The sequence below is a fragment of the Halyomorpha halys genome, unplaced genomic scaffold (genome assembly GCF_000696795.3).
Source record: "Halyomorpha halys isolate HHAL.00 unplaced genomic scaffold, Hhal_1.1 Scaffold34.1, whole genome shotgun sequence".
In the NCBI taxonomy this organism is placed as follows: Eukaryota; Metazoa; Arthropoda; class Insecta; order Hemiptera; family Pentatomidae; genus Halyomorpha; species Halyomorpha halys.
Window position 1 is genome coordinate 1300411 of NW_027105031.1, and position 25202 is coordinate 1325612.

Below are 25202 nucleotides of genomic sequence, written 5' to 3' on the forward strand. Positions count from 1 at the left end.
AATTAAATTAACAATAGTTTATATTATATTGTATATAAATATATACTATAAACTAAGTATTTATTTACCTTACCGTAAGGATAACGAAGTACAGCCTCCCATGAGACACATCTTAGAGCACTGAGGAATAGGCAACATTTTATTCAACCAAACTTATTTCCTATAAAAAAAAATTATTTTACTAACAAATAATTTTATTACAGAATATGACCCGAATATGTATTTCAGTATAATTCAAATTATAGGGAAATTGACGAGTGTTCTAACACAAGGTAGTTAAATTATAAATATGTATATATTTTATTTTGGCTTTCTCTCAGTTATAGATTGGAAAACAGTGATAAAAATTTTAGCTAAAAAACCGTTATGTAGCATTATTTTTTTTAATAAGAAAGATATTATAATATATGATATAAATGTTTGTTTAAATTATAGTGATGCATACATTTTTTTTTAATAAAAGGTTGTTATGTTTATAAAAAAAAAGTGTTAATATTGTTTATAATTTAATTTATGATTCTAATAATCAATTTGGAAATGTTCATAAATCCGAAATGTCATCGAATTAATCAATAAAGGATGATTTAAGTTGTAAGGGTTTTTTATTACCTAGAAATTATTATATATTAGAATTTATAACCCTTACAATACTGCATTATTTTGAAATATAAACGGTTTAAATTTGTAATTTAAATAAAAATTTAAATTACAAAAATCGGAAAATATTAATAAAATAGTTTTTACAGTAAATCATCACTAAAATATGTGTTGGCGGACCATCCGAGGATTACTGATCAGGAACCCCTAATTTAAATCATATTATTAATTTCAAAACAAATATTCTGTGGTTATATATTTTTGTTATATTGTTTTACATGAAGTTCATTGTTTTCTTAATTGATTTTTGTTATAGTTACAGTTGATATTATTTCAACGAATTTTTATAATAGGTTACTTGAGAAAGATTATACTAAGATAGGTTACTACACTACACCTTGAGGAAAATTCTTGTAATGTGAGTTAGTATTTGAAAGAATGTTGTTGCTACCATTATATATAATAATAATTAACTGTATCATATTTAATAAAATGAATAAATATAATTATTATGTTTATGTTATATTGTGTATTCGAAAGAAGTAAATACATCAGATTCATTGTGTACAATTCTAGATATTTTCAGGGCGTATTTATTTCCCTTTACGGCTTTAGTAGCCAGTATAGATGGCTAATTCAGTTATTGAAAATATATCTCGTCATGATTTTTTAACTTTCTTCCACCAGGGCAATAAGAAAAATTCATCCACGGCGGGGTCCCAATCTCAAGACATTTTTTGTTTTATGTCACTATGTATATACTGAATTAGGTTTATATAATTGTTTTTATTTTTTATTTTATGAAGAACTTCATTTTGATTTAAATCAGGTTTATTTAATATTCCTTTTATTTATCTGATTATTATTTTTTTTTAAATCGTTAATATGTTTTATCAACTTCGTTTCTTTTAGTTCTTAGTTTCTTTTTAGTTTATGTAATATATCTATATATTATTTAAAATTTTTTTTTTTAAATTATGCAATATGCGGTCTTAACAAACTTTGACAGGTTTTTTTCTTTCTTTATCTTTAAATGCTTTACGGTTTGGGTTAGCAAAGCTTCCTTTAGAATCCCTACCCGGAGCAACAAATGTAAAACAAATTAGATATTTTAAAACAAAAATTTGTTGATGGTGGCCGTTTGATTAAGACAGCTGCCTCAAGATGTACTGAGGGAGACTGATTTTCCCTCCTTGAGTGACCTACCCCGCCGAAGCACATGTCACAAGGTTCTCTCTTAACTTATAAATATTAATCGTTATACGGTATTAGACGACGATTTCTATCAAGTTTTGTCCTTCATTTAACTAGGTTTTTTCCCTATTTGATAGTGTGATAGTTAAAGTATGCTGCGTGTTGGAATTTTGTTATTCTTCAAAACTGGGTTTCATTTTGAAACATGAATGTGGTGTTGGATGTTTTTAGGTATATAACCAGGATTATATTGTGCGATATTAGTTGGTGAAGGGGCACACCAATGGTATCTGTTAAAGGTCTAGATCTACACGTATTTACAAGCTGGTCATCAACACCATTTAATTTTTCTTACATTTGTTTGATTTTATATATTTTTTAATTTGATTATTTATTTGTTTTATTCTTATTTTTATCATTACTGTTCTATGTCTGTTTCCCCGTTCTATGTTATATTTTTGTCAGTAAATCTTTTGATTTTAAAAACTGAAACACTAATTCTATTGTTTTCTCATCGTCTCCGAGGGTTTTTGAATTATCTGGGTTTAACCCTAAGCTATTGAGGTGTGTTGTGAAATATGGGCATTCTTGGAAAATATGGCTAATTGTCAAGTTGTTGCAATACTGGTAGTTCGGAGGAGTTCCTTTTGAAATAAGATAGGAGTGGGTGAGCCTCGTGTGACCTATTCTCAGCCTGATCAGTACTACCGCCTCTTTACGGTATTTGCAGCTTGATGTCCTTTTTAATAATTTTCAGTTTACTCCACAAAAATTGCCACTTATCTGTGTTTTCTTTTTAAAAGGATTTGCTCATTTCTGATGGAGTTAAAATTGTTTTACCATGTCCAGGAAGCAAGAATGCTTCTCTTGCAGCGTAATCGGTGTGTTCATTCCCTACGATTCCTATCTGTCTTGGAACCCATATAAATGTAACTGACCTACCCATATTGTGTAGAGTGTTTAAATAAAAATGGATGCAAGAAATTTTCGGATGCTCTGGATACATACAATCTAAACCTCTTAACGAGCTTAATGAATCTGTAATTATTGTTATGTTGTCGTGGTTCAAACACAAACAGAAGTGCTGCTGCTATTGCATTGAGTTCGGCAGTGAATATATTGCATAGTTTGTGGAGTTTAATTTTGAACGTTGAGTTATTAGTTACGAAGGATGATGCTGCTGATTGGTCTGATTTTCCGTCTGTATAGATTTTAAAGGATTCTCCCATGTTTTGAATTAGACGAGAAAAGTAGACATTATAGGAATATAACTGTGGAAACTGGTTCGGTATTATTTTTCGAGTATTTGGGCTGGTGTAGAATTGTTTTAGGACGTTGGAGGGTCCATGGGGGATGATTGTTTTCGGATTTGTCAATTGTTATCGTTTTAAGAAAAGTGTTTCTGATAACAGAAGTGTTGAATTTGGCTTTTGTCGAAAAGGAATGGAAAATTTTGGATTACAAATATATTTATGTGTCGAGTGTTGTGTTGAGCGTATTAATTGTGTGTTGTATTGTGCGTATTAATACCTGATAAAGTTTAAGAAGGTTAGTTCTGGCGGCACCTCAGGAGGTACGGCTTAGTAAACGGATAATGTTCAATTTTTTTGCAGTTAGTTTTTAATGTAGATATATGGTATTGCCAGCTTAGTCTTGTATCAAATGTTTGGCCTAAAAATCTATGGTAATCGATGTATGGTAATAAGGAGTTTCCTAGAAATAGATCAGGTGTATGAGGTGTATTTCGTTTCCTACTGAAGTGGTGGTATTTTGTCTTGACTATGGAAAATTTAATATTGACAGTATATGACCAGTTTTTTATCCTATTTATTGCGTCTTATAGTTTAAGTTGAATATCTTGAATACTGCATGATCGATAAAAGAAGACAAATGCCTAAGCAAATTGAGTCCTAATTCATTCACATCCAAAGAAAATCTAGTGAGGACTCATCCCTGAGGTACCCCATTGATCTGCCTGTACTCTTTAGTATGTTCATACCCGGCTCGTACCATAAAATGCCGATCTGTCAAAAATTGTCTTTTAAATGAGAAAATTGTCCAGTGATTCCTATAGAGGACAGCTTCTGTAAAATAATGGAATAATTTATATTGTCAAATGCTTTCAGCATATCAAATAAGACAGTTATAATTTGTTGCCCGTTAGTGAAAGCATACTGTGCTTCTGTTTCCAATGTTATCAAGTGGTCAAGTGTAGATCGGCTTTTTCGAATTCCCGATTGGAATGATTGTATCAGGTTATGTTTTTCTATGATCCACATTAATCTTCTATTGACCATTCTCTCCATTATTTTTTAGCGGGGGTAAGAAAATTTGGACGTGAGTTTTCGAATTTTATTCCAAACGATGGCAGAACTAGTAGAAGGATTTATACTGCTAACTAATCTTTTCCAAGATTCTGATTTTGCATTGATTAAATGTTTTTGTTCTATGGGTTTTTTAAGGGTTAGGGTAAAATGGTGGATTAGTTTTAGCGAGTCCAGGAACTTACTATGTCACTTGGTGATAAAGTCCGGACTTTAGAATTTTGAAACTTTTGTAGATGGCGCTTTGTACCATCGGTGAGGTGGATAAACAAGGGAGCACTGGTACGCTTTTATAAATTTGTAATTTTTACTGGAGTGAAATGGGAGATGACATCAGGAGATGGTGTAGGCCAGGGATGGCGAACCTATGACCCGTAGGTCAGACATTGACCCACTCAAGCTTTTTAACTGACCCACTCATTGGTTTTTATAAATTAATTGTTTATAAAAAAATATCTGAAAATAAATGGCAACAGATTTGTCATGCTATTTAATAGTTTATGTTTATACTTTGTTATAAATTTATATGTATGTATACATATATAAATATATTTATAAATAATATATCATAATACATATTTTATGTAATTTTCTTTACCCCTTGTTCATTGAAACACTTAGTGACCCACGAGCTAGTACTAAAAACAAATAGTGAACAAAATTTGACTCATGTCTCAAAAAGGTTCGCCATCGCTGGTGTAGGCGATATGATTTCCTCCGGCCCGTATTCGTTTTCTGATATGAATGGGTGCACAACTTAAGATGACGGTCGAGTTTTAAACTGAAATAAATTATGGCATTGGATGGGGAGATTATTTAGTTTGCCACTTCGTTCTCGACAACGTGGCGTGTGAATACTACACTAACGTTTTTCGCTGGGTTCACGAAGATATTCAGATACCTATGTTTCCGTCCTGTTGTAGTGCACGCATGGGGTTAACGCTGCTGCTGTAGATGGCGATATCGTAGCAGTTTGTTGCCTATCACATAGCAGTATAAATTGAGAACAACACTGGCGAAAGTACTACTCCTTGTGGCACACCACACGCCAGTGCAACGGTGCTGGAGTGCTTCTCTTGAACTTGTACGGAGAGACATCTTTCTTGAGGAATGAGGCGATGACCGAAGCTGCTCCAGGCATTCGTAATCTATAAGCTTACGTCAGATACCGTGAGATACAGAATGTTAAAGTTGGTGCTTTTCATTTTTTCGGTGTGTAATTTCATGAGATGGTGCTCATGTGGGCTTGGAAACTAGTTTGCTCGTAAGGAATTACAGAGTTTTGATCACAGAATTCCCGTAGGTAATTCAAGATGATTTTTTCGTAAACCTTAGCGAGGAGCGACAGTAGGCTGATGGGTCTGTAGTGACCTCATTTCTCTATTTACTAGGCTTAAGGAGTGGGAACAGGATGGTGTTTTTTCATGTTGCGAAGGAACATCTCAGTCTCAAGTACGAGTTTTATAAGTTCGCAAAGTGAGCAATTCCTTTACAACAGTGGCAGCTGTTTTATGGGTACCGTTTGGACACTATCATGGCCAGGGGCTCGGTGCCCGTGAGCTCTGCTTAACATTGCCTTGAGTTGCTTCGGATTAACGAATATGTAATTAGCGCCTCGCGCCAAGTCAGGTATGGTGAGTAGGTGTCCCGTGCCTTCTTCGATATCCCGCCGATAATGCTCGACCAGAAGCTCACAGACAATAGGCGTGTTCATACCATACGGTTAGAGCCATTGACATTTATATAAAACCTTTATGATTACGAAGAAATTAAAAAAAAGGGAGATATAATAACAAAAGTCAAGCTATAATAGCAGCAGAATAGAAGGAGATAATTCTAAAAATGGGATTAATTTATACAAGAGTTATAATTGTACTACATTATACCTATTTTTCTTACGCTCAATAACTTGGATCTATGGCGTGCACTTATTAAGAGATGGTTGATTTGGTTGAAGGTGTTGTCTTAACATACGCCTCCCAGACATAGACCCTATCCACACAGGATAGAAATAATCTGTTGGTCTTCGAGGATGATCCTTCGAAGAATCTATGAGCCGGTAAGGGATGAGGAAGGCAAGAGAAGAAGAAGAAGAAGAAGAAGAAGAAATAAGGAACTCTATGAGCTGCTCCAGAATATAGATATTATGACCTTTTTTAGGCTGGGACGCCTTGGGTGGGCAGGACATGTTGCACGGATGAGTCCCCTAAAAGAGTCATGGAAGAAGAAATCCATTGCTCAAAAAGAGTTGGATAGCTCAAGCTTCAGTGGATGGATGGCGTGGTACAAGAAGACCTGCATGGAGTCCGAAATTGGAAGGGAGCACCCCAAAACCGTGCCGAATGGCGGAGGCACATAGAGGAGGCCAGGACCCATCGCAGGGTTGAAGCGCCTACTATAGATAGATATAGCTATTTTGTTTAAAATAAGTCCTAATCACCAGTAATTTGAGAAAATATTGCAAACAGGATTTACATTTGACGTACACGGTGGAGGAGGTACGTAGGTGGCGGTTATCACATCATCATAATACTTTTAAGTTCTTTTATATTTTTAGTAAGCCTTTTCCAAAAAAAAAGCTTACTGGATACTAGCCTGGATAGGTGCTGGCTCAGTATGGTTATTCGATTCTAAAACCTTGACCCCTGATACGCCTGCCAGTTCGATGACTGACGTAGTTGTTGGTACAAACCTTAAAAGAAATAAAGAAAACAGCACTGCAAAAGTTATTTGTTTGCTCTGCATTTTACATTATGAATAAGATAATAGAAAATATAGTTAACAAGATTAGTATTATTGGTTACTCTCTGATTATAATATAGATAATTACCTTTCGTGATAAGTTGGTAAGATCTGGGTTGTCGAAGCTAGCGTGACCACCCTTAAAGAGCCCATATATTTTTTATCTCTTCTCACTCGTGAAATCCAAATAATGGTTTGGCCATATAAGTCACCGATAAGAAGATAGAAGTAAAGCTGAATGGTTATTGGCAGTAAGAAATATACTATATTCTTAATAGCTTGTATCACTTAGACTGTTATGGTGCTGTATTCATTTCGTTAGTTATTTGTTAGTATTTCGTTTAAAGTAGTTTTAAAGTTTTATTTACTCTATTTTTTACGTAAAATATATGATACATTCAATTACGCTTATAGATGTTATAAAACATTTATCTACGTGACTCGAAAGTACTAAAATTGAGTGGTCTGTAGCAATAATGTTGCAGCACCATTCTAAAAAGTTTAATAGTATTGTGTGAATTTAGCCACAATTCCTTCAGATTAAATCTAACAGTAGAATTTGAAATAGGAAAGATATTCCTTCTGGAAGATATGTACATTATAACAGCCAATGCCCAAAAAGATGTAAAATAAACCGGGCGCGAAAATTAACATCCCCTCTACACCAAAAATCAGCAGAAAATGAAGTACTTGATTTCTTCTTAGGAAACGGGTACTTCATAAACTAATTTGCCAATTATTAAGCTAAGCACTTAACTTGGCACAACCTAAGCCCCAAAAAACCATCAGAAAGATCAAAAGATACTTCACACTGCCTTCTATACCGGCATTCTCAGATAGGATATAAAAATCCCTCAACAATAACAGAAACTATTACGCTATTGCGTACAAAAACGCGACCACTTTATCTAATCTTTGCAGCAATAGGAAAGACAAAAGCAAAATCCTGACCAAAACTGCTCTCACCACACATTTCAGACAATAAAGATGTTGATCAAATTTGATACATCTAAAATCATACATTAGGTGAAAAAATAAAATCCAGAGAAATCTATAAGAAATGATCACTATAGTAAAATATAAGAATCGGGCTATCAACGAAAATCAGATGTAAAGTCATTAAATCTATGTTTAAACCTCATAAACACATAAGACATAATTAGCAACACTAACTAGAAATACAAAACAGGATTAACCGACTGACTACCTGCTAAAATTAACCATGCATTAATAATAATAGCGTAATCCTTTTTGTTTTATCACAATTAGAGCTTTTGATTTTGGGCTTCACCCCTATTCAGTTCTGGCCCAAATCTAGAGTTATGATCGTAAGCAATGTGTATAGTTATTAATTTTTAATTAGACTTAATTGTTCTTTGTAGGCTTTTAAAATAATTATTTGAAGAAATTCTTTGTTCTAAAAAAAAACTGTTGTTACTCCATCAGACTTTTACTTATATATACAATTATATGCTTGAAAAATCTTTAATTATTAATAGAAAACATTATATACTATAAAGGGAAGAATTGGATCGTCCTACAGCTCGGTATTCGTTGTGTCGACGTACACAGTTTCTGTTACTGAAGAAGTCTCTAATTGTAGAATATGGAAGATTGTTGTAGTAGGACATCACGACCGCTCAGATGTATTTCTGGTTCTATCCTTTTGTAAAACAATAAATCAAGTGGCGGTGCTCATACCTACCAAAAAATCCTGAAACTAAAGGTTGAGCAACTCACTTTTTGATTCGTAAGGTTGAGGGACTTTTCTCCTGGGAATCCTGTTTAAAAAAAAAAAAAAACGGCTAAAAATATAGCTTCTTACTTATTGCCACAGACCACTTAATTGTTTCTTGTTTATTTGATTGATCTATATTTGGTAACAGCAGTTTTTAATCATTTTCATTGTTTTCTGTTATTTACATTATAAGAATAGAAAACATTCATTACTTTATCCCCTATTATTTTTTAATTCAACATAAAGAAACCAAATTCGAATTGGCCATGCTCCGACTGACTGATCTTGGATTAGGAAATGAAATAAAGTATATATAAATAAAATTAAATGAAAGTAAGATGATTAAAGTTGAGATTTGGCTGAAGGACGTACTAAAAGCGTGCGAACACATAAACTGAATATTTAGCAACGTTAGTTAGCTTTGTATTCATGTACTTTTTTTGCTATCTGCATTCATAATGAAATTTTGTATAAATTCATTTTCATGGAGTTACTACTGAAGATTTAAAGTGGGATAAAAATATAGTTGCCCTAATTACTCTCATTTTATAAAACTATTATCCTTACCACTGTTCTTTATGGATATGAGACGTGGTCTCTTACACTAAGGGATAAACAGCGTCTTAAGGGTTTCGAAAATAAAGTATTACACAAAATATTCGGACCGAAAAAAGATGAATTAACGGGAGAATTTAGAAGATTACACAACGCTGAATTAAGGGACCTACACCCGGTAAATATAATTCAAGTTATAGCATTGCGGCGTATAAGATGGGCATGTAAGGTTGTAGGACTTAGTAACGAGTGGATCCCTAAAATGTTAATAAACACTGAACCAACGGGTAAACGTCCGAGGGGTAGATCGAAACGTTGATGGGAGGATTGCGTTAAAACAGATTTAGTGGAATTGGGTTTGGAGGGGCATCACTGGAAGGATTTATGCGGAGAGCGTTGGTAGTATCGGCATCGAACCTTAGGGTTCGTTAGGCCTTTATTATTATTATTAATTACTCTCATTAAAACTTTTATTTATGATTGGTCATTCATTTCTTTTGTTGTTGATTAGTTACTTGTCACTGTTATTTATAGAAGCAACAATAAGAAAAAAAAAAAAAGGTTTTTCGGTTGCTCTATTTTATTTTCCTGAAATTATTCCAATTAATATGCTTCCAATTTTTTTTCATAATTCTATTTGTTTTAATAGAAATTATTTTATCTATTTAGATTTTCATCCTCCTTTGAAGTTCTCAGCTTCTTCAATTATTCTTTGAGTTATCTATATATCGAAGATGGAACTTGTATATAAATGATTTACCGTATTATTTCAAATTATGAAAAAGATGTTCATGGGTGTTGTCAAAAACAAAAATAGTTAACAGCTATTTATTTTCCAACGTTTCGGTATTTCATTTCTCACTTTTATTTTATGATATGTTATTTACTCGTTTATTAATTTTGTTTTTATTTATTTTTTCTTGACGTCTATTTTATCTCAACTTACGTCTTTTATTATGTTAAATTTCGTTTTCTCTTGTTTACTTGTTATTACGTCTCCTGTTCCTTTTTTAACCTAATAGTTTGTGTACTTTTTTATATTATTATCATTGTCTATTTTATATTAATACTATTTTAATTTCTTATTTTCTTTTAATTGTATATAATTTTTCTTGTCTCTTAGATTTGCATAATTTTAACCCAACCTTAATTTACCATTTATCTTATTATTATCTTATTATCCTTCTATGTAAAAATATTTTTGGAAGATTATTGATTGACCATGTGTATAGATGAATGGAATATGGTCCGGGTGCGGTAAAAAAAAACTCAAATAGTAGAAAATTATACTATTTTATTGAGCCAACGTTTCGCCCCACGTTGCAGGGCTTCGTCAGGGCTAAAAAAGATACAAACACATAGTTACAAAAGGAAAAAAAAGAGAAACAAACATAAGTGTAAAATAACAGGGGTATAAAATGTAAAAAAGTAAGATATAATAAGAAAAATTAAAGGTTGTAAATAGTAAATGAAAAGGGTAATAGTAACAGATAGATAAGAGAAGAAATATTAAAGAAAATACAAATAAAGAGATGTAAAAAAAACAGATAGAAAAACAAAGGAAAAGTAAAGTATAAAATAATGGGATACAATGTGTGTAAGTAATAAAGAAACAAAATATACCAAATGAGCGGGGATACAGAAAAGTGTAAAATATAATAGAAAAATAATAATTTTAGCCCTGACGAAGCCCTGCAACGTGGGGCGAAACGTTGGCTCAATAAAATAGTATAATTTTCTACTATTTGAGTTTTTTTTTACCGCACCCGTACCATATTCCATTCATAAAAATATTTTTAGTTGTTTTTGTATTGTTTTAGCTCTGATGAAGTTCTACCAAGTGGGGCGAAACGTCGGAAAATTAATAGTTGTTAACTAATTTTTGTTTTTATTTTGACAGCACCCCTGACGATCTTCTTCATAATTATAAATAAATTTAAATTATATCAAAAATATAAAGATCGAGATTTAATGTGTGATTATCAAACAACGGATAATAGTCCTTGTGGAATAAAATAGTTCTATGTACCACTTATAGATTCAGGTTGGTTGTAATTTGGCTTCGGGGAAAATTTATTCCTGACTGGCAAGATGAAACATATTTAATAATATAAACTTTCCATGAGCACTACTGCAATTCTCTGATCCGTGTCTGTTCCTTAGCTACATTTTTTAAAATTCCTATACATGCTATATTATTTTTTAATAGTAATATTTTCACTCATTTCTCAAAAAACGTCAAAAATACTGTCTACTAATCATGGGGCAGAATTTACGGAAGTACTAAAAACTAACATTTGTTTACGAAGCATGGTATATTATCCCCTGAAGTATTATTTAAACGAGTTATATAGGGTATCCGTTCTACATACTCCCTTCTACGTCCACTCTGGAGAATGTCTGGTACATGTTTGTATTTGTTCCACCGTACTGGTGAATGTTTACGAAAATGGGGTGGTAAACCACGCACTAACGTTTTACTTCATGCGGCTTCTTTGGTAGTATAACTATATTTCTCTTCTCTATTAGGGCCTTGAAACATATAAATATGATAAGGTCTAATAATTAGTATTAAAAAGAAGTATAAGTTATTATTAATTTATTATGCGATACCACACGAGGAGGCCCCTCACCTCCGAACTTAAAATAGCTTCTTTTTAGAATGGATAGCTCATATATGACATTAAACATAACAGGTAACCTTAAAATAGCAAAGGTAGTAAAAGGTAAGACACAACACGAGTTACTTTTCTTTTTCACAGTAATGCACTTACTAATTCACTTTTTATTTCTGTTTTAGAGGGTTAGGAAAAAAAAAAAATTAATTTATTCAGTAAGGTGCTGTAAAAATAATTTAATTGATAAAATTATGCAGAACGGTTAATAGGTTCAGTTCCCTAGTTGGATCCATTTTATTTATTAATTTTTAAAAATTAAAATAAACCTATCCATGATCAACCCAGTGTTACGACAATGAAATAAAAAAATTCTTGCAAAACTATCATTCTAAATCGGAAGAAATTTCAAGATAATTATAATTTTTTGTCTATAGACGGTGAGTTTCTGTATTTCTGAACATATGTTATTACGTATTACTTCCCAGTTAATTGTTATGAGTTGAAGAATATTCAAGTTACTATTTCCTTTTCTTTTCCTTTTTTATTCCATTGAATTTTAAATTATTTATTGAAATTCCCAAGTTTATTATTGATCTCATAAATACATTGAGGCATCAAAAAACCAAATAACAGAGCAATTGAGTATTATTGATTTATAAATTTTACGCTTGGAATGTAAGTCATTATTTACGACTATACATTTTTTCCCCTCTTGATTGATTATGATTATGCTATTTACTAGGTCCTTAGATGTTAACTTCTGAATCGCTCGAATCTGAATAGGGAAATTAGTGTTAGATTAATTTATTCTTGGTTTAGGGGTAAACGTTACGTTTGGGTAAATTGAGTTACATACTGAGACCTACATATTTCATTCAATGGTGCTCGTGATGACAAGAATATAAGCAAACTTTAGAGTGCAACAGACCCAGGAGTCTGGGAGATTGTTATCTGGAAGTATCATTAATATATATACTAATGGAAAACAATGCAGATACTCAACTCACAGTGGATTGGGTACATTTGACAGAAATAATCACATCACATTAACGATATCGTTAAAGCAGAAATCATGTGAAACGATTCGTATTTGATGCTCTTCGTCCTGATACCCTGATTTGTGAAGCTGGTATCGGATCATGTTCCTGAATTGGTTGTCAACATTTGGGATCGTGAGAGGTTCTTGCAGTTGGAGGCTTTCACAATCCTCCAGTTTAGTGTGTCTGGCATCAGGAACATGATTCGATATGCTTTTCCCAAGTCGGGGTGTGAACGAGGAACCTGGAACATGAATCGTATGGCTTGTACTTCGACTGGATCCTGAATGACACGTGCTTCTATTGATAAATCAATTGTTTTGTTAAGTGGGCCTATTGAGAATGTCTGCCTGAGTTATCATTGTATTCCAAATTACACATTGACAACACATCGGGTCACTAGTTATTCGAATCTCTTTCTCATTTTTCTATTTTACCTTTTATTTTCCTTTAACAAAAGTAGGTGTCATGTCTGATCCCTTATTGAACAATTTTTTTTATTACATTTTTCCTCTTATTATTAATATTATCTTTACAATTAGAACCTATAAATAAACAATGAAATGACTTAAAAACCACTTTAAGCCGAGTTAGCTCGAACGCAAATTATTTCAGGGCCCTGTTTCATAATAAAGTACAAATATTAGCCTTGTAGATTTATCTTAATTCAATTAAATAGATTTGTACAGTAGACCTTGTACTTCAGTATTTTTTAATTCCTGTAATATCACTAATAGTTATCCCTATCATGAAAAAAATAAGTATTAGTATTATTACCGCACTAGTTCCTACACTTGTAAACTATGAGCTAATACTATTAGCTTTCATTATGAAACAGGGCCCAGGTCGAATCGAAATATATGACGCTCCTGAACTAAATCCATTATTTAACCGTAGACCAATTGAGAAAAACCTCAACTTACAATAGGGCAAATACAATAACCTAATTCTGACCACTCTTGTATGCCGTATGTTCCCGAATATGGGTCGAGGTTTTTTTTTTTTTTCAGATATTTCACCAGTACAATAATGGGTCGACTGTTGTATTCGGATTCGATCTATGGAAACATGAAGTAAGCCACTTCCTTGTTTATTTTCATGGTTCAATCTTAAAGGAGTAAGATAATGGTACTCTCTCAATCCATAGAATATTATTTTCGTTGTGATCTAAAAAATTGCTGGTGCAAAATTTGTTTTAAATCCATTTTGAAAGCGCTCTGGTGTTACTGACTTGACTCATTGGCTCCATTCGATTCATTCACACAATAAATTTTTCCGGTATAGGTCACCAAGCGATTGTTGATTCACTTCTAGTATTATAAGTTTTCTTACGGTTGTCTTTGAAAGAGTTGTGCACAACTACGTTCAGAAATTTGCAACTAAAATGTCTTAACTCCAAAACATATCCTCGATTTATTAACTTATATTATTGGAGAAGTTTGTCGGGGAGGGGGGGGGTGCGGTCAGCAAAGAACAACATAAATAAACAAAACCATATTTATTTAATTTATGCCATAAATAATTAGGCATTAAATAAATAAATATGGTTTTGTTTATTTATGTTGTTCTTTGCTGAGCGCAACCCCCGACGAACTTCTCCAATCATTAATCTACGGTTAACTATCTACACCTCATTAACTTATATTAACATGAATTACTATTTCTTCGGACCTAATTTTTTGGTCTAGCCTCTTCCTTTTCATCATTAACTTAGACCAATCTAAACTACCTTTAAATTTTCTATGCCCTTTGCTTCAGAATTTCATGTCCTTTGGTCATAATTGAATCTCTTACCACTCAAAAACATTTATTTCCGTAATAAATTCAAGCTCCAAATCTCCCATTGCTTTAAAACGACACGTTTGGTCCTCAGAAAGATTTACGAGATTACGCTGTGTACTTCTGTTTCCTCGTACTTCGTTTTATAATATATATATAGGTAAACTGACAAAACATCTAATCTCTTATCTAATATTACAATATGTAAATATACATGTATATACATAAAGTACATGTCTAAGATGTTACATAAAGACTAAAGTTTCTGTGTGACGTTAAGTGGAAAGTTGTAGGTAGGTAAGTAGTATTTTCTTAATAAGTTATTTTTTAGCTATTTTTTTATCTGATCATTAGATCCATCATATTAACGTCACACATAAACTTTTAGACTCATATAATAACCCTACTACAACTTTTACCTTCTTCACATAGTACTTCTCAACCTACTACTCCACTACTGTCGTGCAGGTCTCTCCCTTATATCGACATCTTCTCTGACAATATACAAAAATCATTACAATCTACCATTGCCAACTTACGTTTCGGTCTAAAATCCTATAATAAGCTTTCCCACCTTTTTAGCAACTTAATAGTCCCCATAAGCCTTCCATACCATTCCAATATACTTTACCATATCCTTTGTTCCAACCCCAACTGTAACTCAGCTTACATCGGCGAGACCAAAAGCTACCTAAAAGCCCGATTATCATAACATAAATCATCAAGAAATTCTCATGACCAACCAGCTTCCAAACTCTTTGAGGATGTTTCGACTTTGACAAAGCCTCCATTCTGGCTACTGGCCCAAGCTGGAAATGTTATTTTTTCATTTTCATTATTGTTTTTAAATTGTATTTATTTATTTTTCCATCACCTTATAACATTTACAAATATTGTATTTTTAGGTTCTTATCCTAAGATAATATATTATAATGTTAATAAATAATATATTTATACAAACTCTTTTGTCTCTCTGTCTACACTACATGCAATACCTTATACTTTTTGTATTTCTACATTTATCTCATATATTTACCTATTGTAATATTAGATATGAGATTAGATTTTTTGTCAGTTTACTTATCTATATATTTTAAAAAATCTTACCATTCCTGAGAGTTAGCCCAAAAAGTGGGGACATTTTCCATATTTACTTCACCTATCTGTTCTACCTTATACACCTACCTCTTTACCATATTTATAACTATTTCTAACGAGTATTCTTCTACAATTTATTAGTCTAGATCTATATTTAGAACTTTATCACACCTGTTTGTATTTATTATTAACTAGTTTCTAGTCCTCCTACATGTATACTTCCTAATAGTATTATTATTATTTCTTTTTTATGTACTTTTTATAAACATTACAATTGTTTAAAAATGTTTTTTTATTTTATAGTTCTTTCAATTCTATAAAGTTTGTATCTCGTTTTTTTCATTTAGCCCTGCAAAGTGGTGCGTAACGTTTGTTAATAACAAATAATTTTCTTTTACTATTTTAATACCTTTATTGACCGCCACATGGACTATCTTCCTACAATTATGAAAATAAAAATACTATCCGTATTTTGTTAGTGCTAAAACTTATTAGTACAATAATTATGGCACACTAGGGAGAGTGCCCCCTCCCCCTGCATCGCCCCCCTCTCGGTACTAGTGAGGTAGGGGCCAGTGCAGTGCCAGTCGAGAGTCAGACACTACGGCCTCCCTACTCGCCCGGCTGTTCCGCTGGATCGCCAAGCTCGCCCACTCGGGGGCCGCGCCTCCGCCCCACGGCTCCTCGTCGCATTCCAACGGTATGTAAAAATATTATAACAATAATATAATAAATATATTTGAGGGTATAACTAACACCTGTACTTTGCGAGCAACACATGTTGGAAAGGTGTAATAGAAAGGGACTACGTTTCGTAAATGGTAAGGTCTCAAATGTAACGTTCTCGATGTACATTAAGCTAAACTATCGTTAACAAATTTTAGTTGTAGTAATTTTTGCCATTTTATTCGGTTTTAGCAAATAATTGATTTATGTTTTAATTTAAGTTTATATGAACTATTCCATACTCTTTTTATATGTTCAAGGTGACAAGACACAATAAAATAATCAATCAGAAAAAAGTTCTTGAGTTCTCACTTAGGTGTTAGGAAAATTATGAATTTAAAAAAACCTAAATATCTTTTAGTTTATATTTTAGGTTTTCTCTTATTTTAATCTCGTTTTCCTTGTCTATCGAATCAAACTTCAGTGCTATAACGGTTAGTTGAGCATTCCAGATGAAAACTGAGTCTGAAGATATAAACCTTCCGGATCGCAGTTGCGAACAACCAAATTACACTTGAGTAGTGACATTTGAAAACGTTCTCTATTTTTTACATAATCTAATCAATTTTTTTTCTATTGAAAGTTGAAAAGAAAATTGCTAAACACAGTTTGGATCTGTTGAATATTGAAATTGAAAATCACAAGAATTGTACATTTTATATGAATTATCCTTTGAAATTATCTTAAAATTTACGTAAACAGACGAGGGACGTTAGAAATGCCTCTATTTATTTGCGAATTAATTCACGTCAATTGAAACCATAAAAAATGAAGATCATTATATGTTTTGAACTGTTCAGAAATCATTTTGACTTTTCAAAAAAAACATAAATAGTATAAAATCATAAATAACATTTATCTTCTTTATATATCTTCCCTAGAACTTTTTCAATTTGAGTCGAAGATTCGAAACGAAAATGTATAAAAATATGAAATATAAATTCAGTGTATTTGTATTCTTATTCAAAGACATCCTACATATTTTCTAAAGATTGATCATTTTATCTTCAAGAACCAAAATGATTTTCTAATTACAGAACAATGTGTTTCAGTGTCTGTTTCCCAAATTGAATTAAACGTGTAAGTTAATGTATAAAAAATTTTTCCTTGTGTGCTGTTTCACAATGCTGTATTCTTTTCCCTTCCTCTCGGTTGAAATAATTTCCGCAAGACAAAATTAGGATGGATTAACATTTAAAGTCGTATTAAATATGGTATTTACGTCCGTGTTTTTTTTTTTTTTTTTTGTGCACCTGCAACTGATCTTTAATATGAAATTCTATATAATTTCATCAATCCATTTCTATCCTGTTATTGGTTAAAAAAGTATTTTCATAAATAATTTCTAAAATAGTTATAAATATGACAAATCATCAATTTTGTTCCATGCGAAACATATTTTTAATGCTAAACCTTGCTCGATCATTTATCAGGTATTGAAGTTTGGTCCTTAAATAAAACAAGTAAACACAGTTATCGAGTTATCTAACCTTCCTTTTATCGTCATATGTCCATACTTCACTTTTGAATGATTATAGAAAAATGTTCGCAATGTTAAAAATTCTTTTGAAGACTATTTAATCCATATTTGATTGCTTGAGCGAATCAATAATTAGTATTAATTTTAGTGATTTCTATTGTGGAATCGTATAAGAATATTTTTTTTATCGGATTGTTTGGTTCACAATTGATAAATATGTGTATTTTCAAATTTATGTTATAAAATACAAGAGAATAGAGCATGGAAATAAAAATAATAACCAATTTAATTAACGATTTATTCTGCTTCCTCTAATTATAACTGCCCTGTTGTTTGAAAAAAATTCACTAATTTTTACCTCTTACTTTGCTGATTTGTATAGGTGATATAAACTTCCTTATGGGCATTATTTTTACTATAAAAAAAAAAAAACTAAAAAAAAAGATATTGTAATTTTGAACTTAATTTTTATTTCGAACATGGAATGAAGTAAACCTGATATTTTATATTTTAAACAATTGTAAAATAAAATAGCACATGATAACTTCTAATAGTAAATACTTACAAGAAGTATTTGAAAAATAAGAAATTTTTAATCAGCAGCTAGCATCTTGTGAGAAACTGTTGGTGATTGTTTTGAATTTTGAAATGGGATGATTTTCTTATATTTATTATAACAGTAATGTATTTTCATAAATATAATGAGAAAGTGAAATAATAATATATTTTCTTCTTTGATATACCATGCTTGTGAGTTACATATTTAGGAAAGTATTCGTTTTAGATTTGTTCTAAGGAATAATATTGTTATTAGATTGAATTTTGTCCTCTCTTAATGCTTTCACTCTTAGAGGAAAAACTTAGGTATAGTATTAAATTAAGAAAACATTGGAATCAGAAATATTTGATGTTTTGTTTTCAGATTTATCTTGATAATTTTTAAATTAGAAGGCAACCTCCTTTCCTCCAAAAATGTTTGGATTTCAATTTTATTTATTTATTCGGCTCAAATATGATCATCGTGTTATGAAATTATGAGGTTTTCCCATATTTGTGTGTTTAAATTTAATTAATAACAGAATATTGGTGCATAATTCTGTGAACATTATCATTGATAAAAACTTGATAAATATATGATATATACTTAATATTTTTAATCGGTAGAAGATTTTATGAAGGTCGAGTTGTCTGTGTGATCTGCCAATCATATTTTTTTTCTCCAGAATTGCGTGCTCTAACAAGTTGAAAATGTCTTAATTAACCCTGATCCAGGTATGGCTACATAAACAAAAATTCACTTCCGCGTTTCTAATTTGTTCTAAAATATACTCAAACTTTTTAGTACCTTCCTTCTTCAAATACATTTTCAATTCAGGTAAAGGGAGCTATTTAAAAACTAGTTTCTTATTACGTCGCATATTGTGTATATTTATATTGGTTCTTATAGCATTATTTTAATTTTCATTAATCATTTGGAAGTGTGTAGTTCCCTTGCTCTCAGTAGTCAGTTTGTTTTAACTTCAATCCCATGGTCTAGCAATTACTTTGGCTTGGAACTGGACAAATCTTTAGTATTTGCCAAACACATAACATGTGCCCTTGCACTATAGTACACATTAGTAATTATCACTGAAAAAAGTGAATAATAACATGTTACACTCCCGTCCGGAAACTTACTTGTTTAATACGGACGTAGAACTATGCAAATTATATTCATTTAAATTCTACATAAAAGGACACTAAACAATTATCCTTGGTATACCAAAAGTTGAATTATTCTGTCTGGTTTACAGCCGACGGTTTAGTAATAATTGTACATATTGTCACAATACTTTTAATCTCTTACTCCTATTTCAAACAACCTGGAAATATTTGAATATATATAGAAAATATGAGACTTAAAGAAAACATCACTGGAAAGATACACCCCAAACGTACGAGATAAAACATGAACTTAGTTCCTAAATTATCGGAAGCTTGTATATTTTATTATTCATTATTTATATTTGTTTTTATTTTCTGTTTTTGTGTATTTTTAAAATTTTCCTGATGTTTAAAACTACAAATATATGTATTGTATATAAAATATAACACCATCTATTATAGCCTTGAAGTAACATGTAAATAGTAATCAAGGAAAAATTTCATTTTAGAAAATAAATTTGTACATAATTTTTAAATTATTAGAACTATTAAATTGATTTTGAACCACTAAGTATAAAATTACAGAATTAATATGTAGCATGATATGAAAATTCAAATAAATTATTAATTAATATCATATCATCATTCTCCTGTTATTTTATCACTGCCCCAACCATGTTACTATTTTACGAATATTGGTTTTAATGATTTAGGGATATTCTAATTAAAGCCATCGTAAAATATAGGCAATATATCCAAATAGTTAACAAATTAAATATTTGTTCGTTTCTCTTTGATACTTTCATTAAAAGGGAATAGGCATCGTTGTGGTTGATCAAAATTAAATTTACCCTGTCTGTTTGCTCAGGTGTTTTACATAATACCGTCAGGCTACGAGGTTAAAGCGAGAATAATTCATTTTATATTCCCAGTGTATTTTAAAAATAAACCGAATTTTACTTAATTCAGTAGTTTAATAAATCTTAAAATGCCCACGTTTGGCTTCAAGATAATATGTGCGGTTCTAGAAGTTATTCATATATCATTAATATCAATATATATTAAAAGTTTTAAAGAATGCATCCATGGGTGGAATAAGGTTTTTAATGGTTTGGGTAATCGTCTGTAGTTTAAATACATTATAAAACAGTCCTATAATGTAGTGATTATTTTTCAAAACAGTAATATATATCTGGTATATTTACAGTGTAATAATTTTTTCAAATCCGCCTATGCTATGATGATTCTGTAGACTAAATACAGAAACGTGATACGAGGAGAAGTATCTGTAACCTTTCAGAACAAGTATGAGACAAGGAGATGGACTTCTACCAATCCTCTCCAACGTAGGCCTAGAAAAAGAAATGAGAAGAACATCAAGCAAATATGGTGGGATGCCCGCGGAATGAAAAAGAAAATCCTTGCGTACGCGGATGGAAAGACCCTGTCTTTCTCCGAGAAAATCGGCTTGAAAGTAAATGAAGTTATAACAAAGTATATGATTTTAAGCCGAAAAATTTGGTGTACGTGGATGTCAAATCGATTCCGAAAGCTGACTTTCAGATATCTCGGTTCACAGTCTGGCCCAATCGGTGACATAAATGATTTTAACTATAAAATATGAAGTAAAGAACTTGATTAATGAATCTTAATAAAATACTTTAATCTTTTTCAAATACGGTAATATTAACTTTTATAGAAATACCAATTAAAAGTAAAAAAAAAAAAATCCAAACCTCACTTCCTGTTTGGAGGTATAAAAATATCTATTTATTATAATGCTTGTCCTGAATTTCACACCGGAAAAAAAAGGAAAACTCTTATTCTTATTAATAATATCGATTTCGGACCCCGCATTAGCTTAAAAAAACTGTGAAATCATTATTTAGTATTCTATATTAAAAAAAAAAAGAACGCTAAATGCTAAACTGTAAACTCACTGAGCTAATTGTTATCACATACTGACAAGAAACTTAATTTCGAAAATGTCTTTGGTTGGTAGACAGATTGAATGTGTCAACATAGGTATCACACTCTTTTTTTCATTCACTGATCTACTGCTGTGAATATTGACTAATTTTTACATTGCTCTCTAATGATAAATTCTTTTAATTTGTTTAACGGATCAAACGTGGGTTGCTGATCATTGGGGAGGGGAGGTGAGGTATGAGAGAGTGAAATAGGAAGAAAAAATGGCCAAATAAGTGGGAAAAGAATGCCAAATTGAATAGGAAAACAAATTATTAAAATATATTTTTATTTAGTGTATAAACGATTATTGATTGTATGAGGATAGGGTAGAAAAAAAAATTGTTCTTATTAGTAACGTAACGTAAATATATGTATTTGGGCAGAATGACTAAATAAAGCATTTCTCTTTGTCTATTTTCAATAAATTTCACGATTATATAGAAAATCTCAAAACGTTGATTTTATTAGTAGGGAAATATAAAACGCATAAATATAATAAATAGATTTTTCACTTTAAACATTGGCTGATAACAATTATAAGAAAACTACTTAAAAAGGAAATGGAAACTAAACACAAATTAATTTATTTTAGGTCAAATTAAAAAAATATATATAACTATAAAAAATTATAAATTATCTAAAATACATTTTAATTTATTTCATCGTAATTTTTATTTTACAAAAATAAAAATTTATTTGTAATTGAAACCCTTTTGTAACAAAAATCAATAGTTATTTTCAGTCCGTATGTTTCTTAAATTGCTATAAACCTTTGGTTTTCTTTTTAAAATTATTAATGACGATTTCTTAGTTCTTAAGTAAATAAGACAATTTTTTGACCATTCAAATAAATTAAATCATGTTAATTGATTTTAATTTGATCTAAAATAGTTTAATTTAAGTTATTTTTATTGGTTTTGTTTTATGTTAATGCTATTTACTGATCTTCTTAACTACTCAATTTAAGATAGTGTATGGTATCACTCTGGCTGAAGGAGTATGGTTGTTTCTGTATGGATGATTGCTCAGAGCTGAATGTTTTAACATGTGGCAATCGGCACCACTACACAAGCGACCGGAGGAAACATTGACCTAGGAGGCGGAAGACACCAGACCTTCACCTCTCAACGTGTACTCCTAGCCCGCCCATTTGCTATGTTCATCGGCAAAGTCTTTAAATTATTGTTTAGTTGAACAATTATATAATTTATTTACACAAAATATTTTTAGTTTTCAAATTTAAATTAATATAAACCACTCTGCTTCATAAATGTGCTATAGATTACTTTTATAGGAACTTATTCACTAATGGAACTTATTTATACCTAAGAAAGATAAAGATAATAATGAAGATAGATTCCTGCAATGCTTACTCTCTAATTAGGAATATATTTTTTAAAATTTATTTCTTTTTGTTTCTAGTTGGAAACTTTTTATGCTTTCCGTAGCTTTTACCAGTGTTTATTGTAGGATCGTAAATGATTTTTTATTATTAAAAGCATCTCATTTTGCATCTTTTTGGCGTTGAATTGGTTCTGATATGGATGTTTTATTGTTTTGTTTTAAGAACTTTTTATTTTTACCCATCGTATAAACACCAATTACTTCATAGAAACCTGTTTGTCCATCCTATTCGAAACCTAGACGTTACCGGCTTTATAAACTCCAACATTAATTTAACTCATATGTTTAGTAAAAATTAAAATAAGTTAAGATTAAGATTTTCGAGTTATATATATGTTAATTTAAGATGAAGTTAAATTTATTGGAAGAATTTATATCAATTAGGTCATAATGTTGAGGTAAAATTAACCACCTATTGTTTCTACATAAGGTCATTTAAAAAGAAAAAAGTTAGCACTTGTTACGTTAATGAAATCTGGGTCATTATGCGCCTTGTTTAGATAATTCTCTAGGCTTGTATGTTTATATTTTTTTGTAAATTTAATTTAAATTCAACGATTTATATTGTATACTACCTTGTACTATTGTAGGATAATCCTGTGAATCGAATGAGCATTGATAAATTTTAAACCAATATAACTTAGTTACTAATTAATTAATGTTGTTTTACAATGTCTGGAGGACTTTGGATTCATATTTTCTTATGGGCGTGATCTTATATGTTTATTCATAATTCATTTATATATACAAATATACATTTATGTGTATATAAATGTTTTCTTATGTTTTACGCCTTAATTCAGTTATTGTTTGTATCATTATCATTTTTTTCTGTTAAAATATCAGATGAGTTTAGAGTTTTCGCTGTTTATATTATTGACATAATGAATTTGAACCTGGCTTACTATTATTTGGCATAATTCTTGTTTTACATACACAGATCATTATACTAATTTTTAAAATTTATTTTATTGTTTTTGGTTGCGGGCTGCCACAATATTAGGGGTATTCGTGATGTGTTAAATGTAAAATGTTTTACCATGTTAAATGTTATGGGTATGGTATTGTGAGCAGCCCTATTTAAAGTCATGTTAAATGCATAAGAGCTCTGAGCTGTTTTATAACCTTCCCTTCCAAAACTTCATGTTATTGTTTACCTCTATGTTTTGATTCATCATTATTATTGTCATCCATTGCTTTATTAGTTATAAAAGCATTCAAAACAATACTAACACAATCAAAACAAAACATACGAGCAAGTAACAACAACAAATAAAACATTGACGAACTCAGCTGGTCTGTTGCGTGACGTCATTCTCCATTTAACAGACCTAGCAACAGACTATCTACCATGTAATATGTTTTGTCGTTTTAACATGGTAAAGGAAACAATTATTTCTCCGTTTAACATGAGTTTTTCCATTTAACACGCTTCAACAAGTTAAACTAAAGATCATGAATACCCCTATTATTGATTATATTCTATAAATAATTCTAGATTTGTTGTAGGAATTATAATAAATTGTTAACAGGCTTTTTCTCATCCTTCAGGGTGCTTGTTACTAACTATATTATATTAATATTCTACCTTCCAACATGACTGTAATGCTGATATGAGGCGTGTGTGTGCGAAATGTTCTGAAATTGACATTTTAATTATTACTCTTTGACTGGATTCTCTGAAAACCTCTGCCTATTGTTGTTTTAATTGAAAGGTCAACTCTCCCTGATTGACTTTCGGAAAGAAATAATTAAATTCGTTTGGACCAACAGTTTCCTTTTATTTCTGTGACTCTTTTGTGAGAATGACTGAAGTTTGTTGATTAATGTTGGTGTTTGACAGAATATAAATAAATTTGTGTATGTTACTTTTTAAATACCTATGTAACTTAAATCGGTAAACTAATTTTCTTCTTCGAAAAGACTAATTAAAAAAGTATCTACTTTTGTTTCCTCTATATCTCTTCGGGAGTCTCTTTTTTATTATGCCATTTTGCTATTTCAGTGTCTTCCATCCTCCTATACCTCTTAAGAAGGGTTCCTAAATTTAGTATAAGAGTTGAAAATTTGTATTCAAATTGAGCTTAGGTTTCAGAAATGTACCTTCTGGAGTTCTCAGTTTCCTTTCCTCCTTCCCTCTGCCATTTTATCTTCTTTTTTTTTAGCATTTATGAAACACTTAAATTTCTTTTTTTCCAAACTAGCAAGAGGGGGAAAATAGGAATTTAGTGATGGAACTATAGTGCTTTTATTATTGTCTATGGAACTTCTTTCCTTAACTTATTTTCTTATTCT

General features: G+C 31.0%; 1 protein-coding gene across 8 annotated transcripts in view; it reads left to right on the forward strand.

The window, feature by feature from the left end:
* trc (Serine/threonine-protein kinase tricornered) overlaps positions 1 to 25202 on the forward strand; it is a 334990-nt gene that overhangs the window by 49755 nt on the left and 260033 nt on the right. For 2 of the 8 annotated variants that reach the window (XM_067047856.1, XM_067047853.1), the window contains exon 1: positions 16262 to 16382. The exons of 5 other annotated variants lie outside the window; for them this stretch is intronic. The gene's annotated coding sequence lies outside the window, so the exon portion shown is untranslated. Of the gene's footprint in view, positions 1 to 16248; positions 16383 to 25202 lie in introns of those variants that run through there. One more of the 8 variants, XM_067047848.1, reaches the window with a different exon arrangement.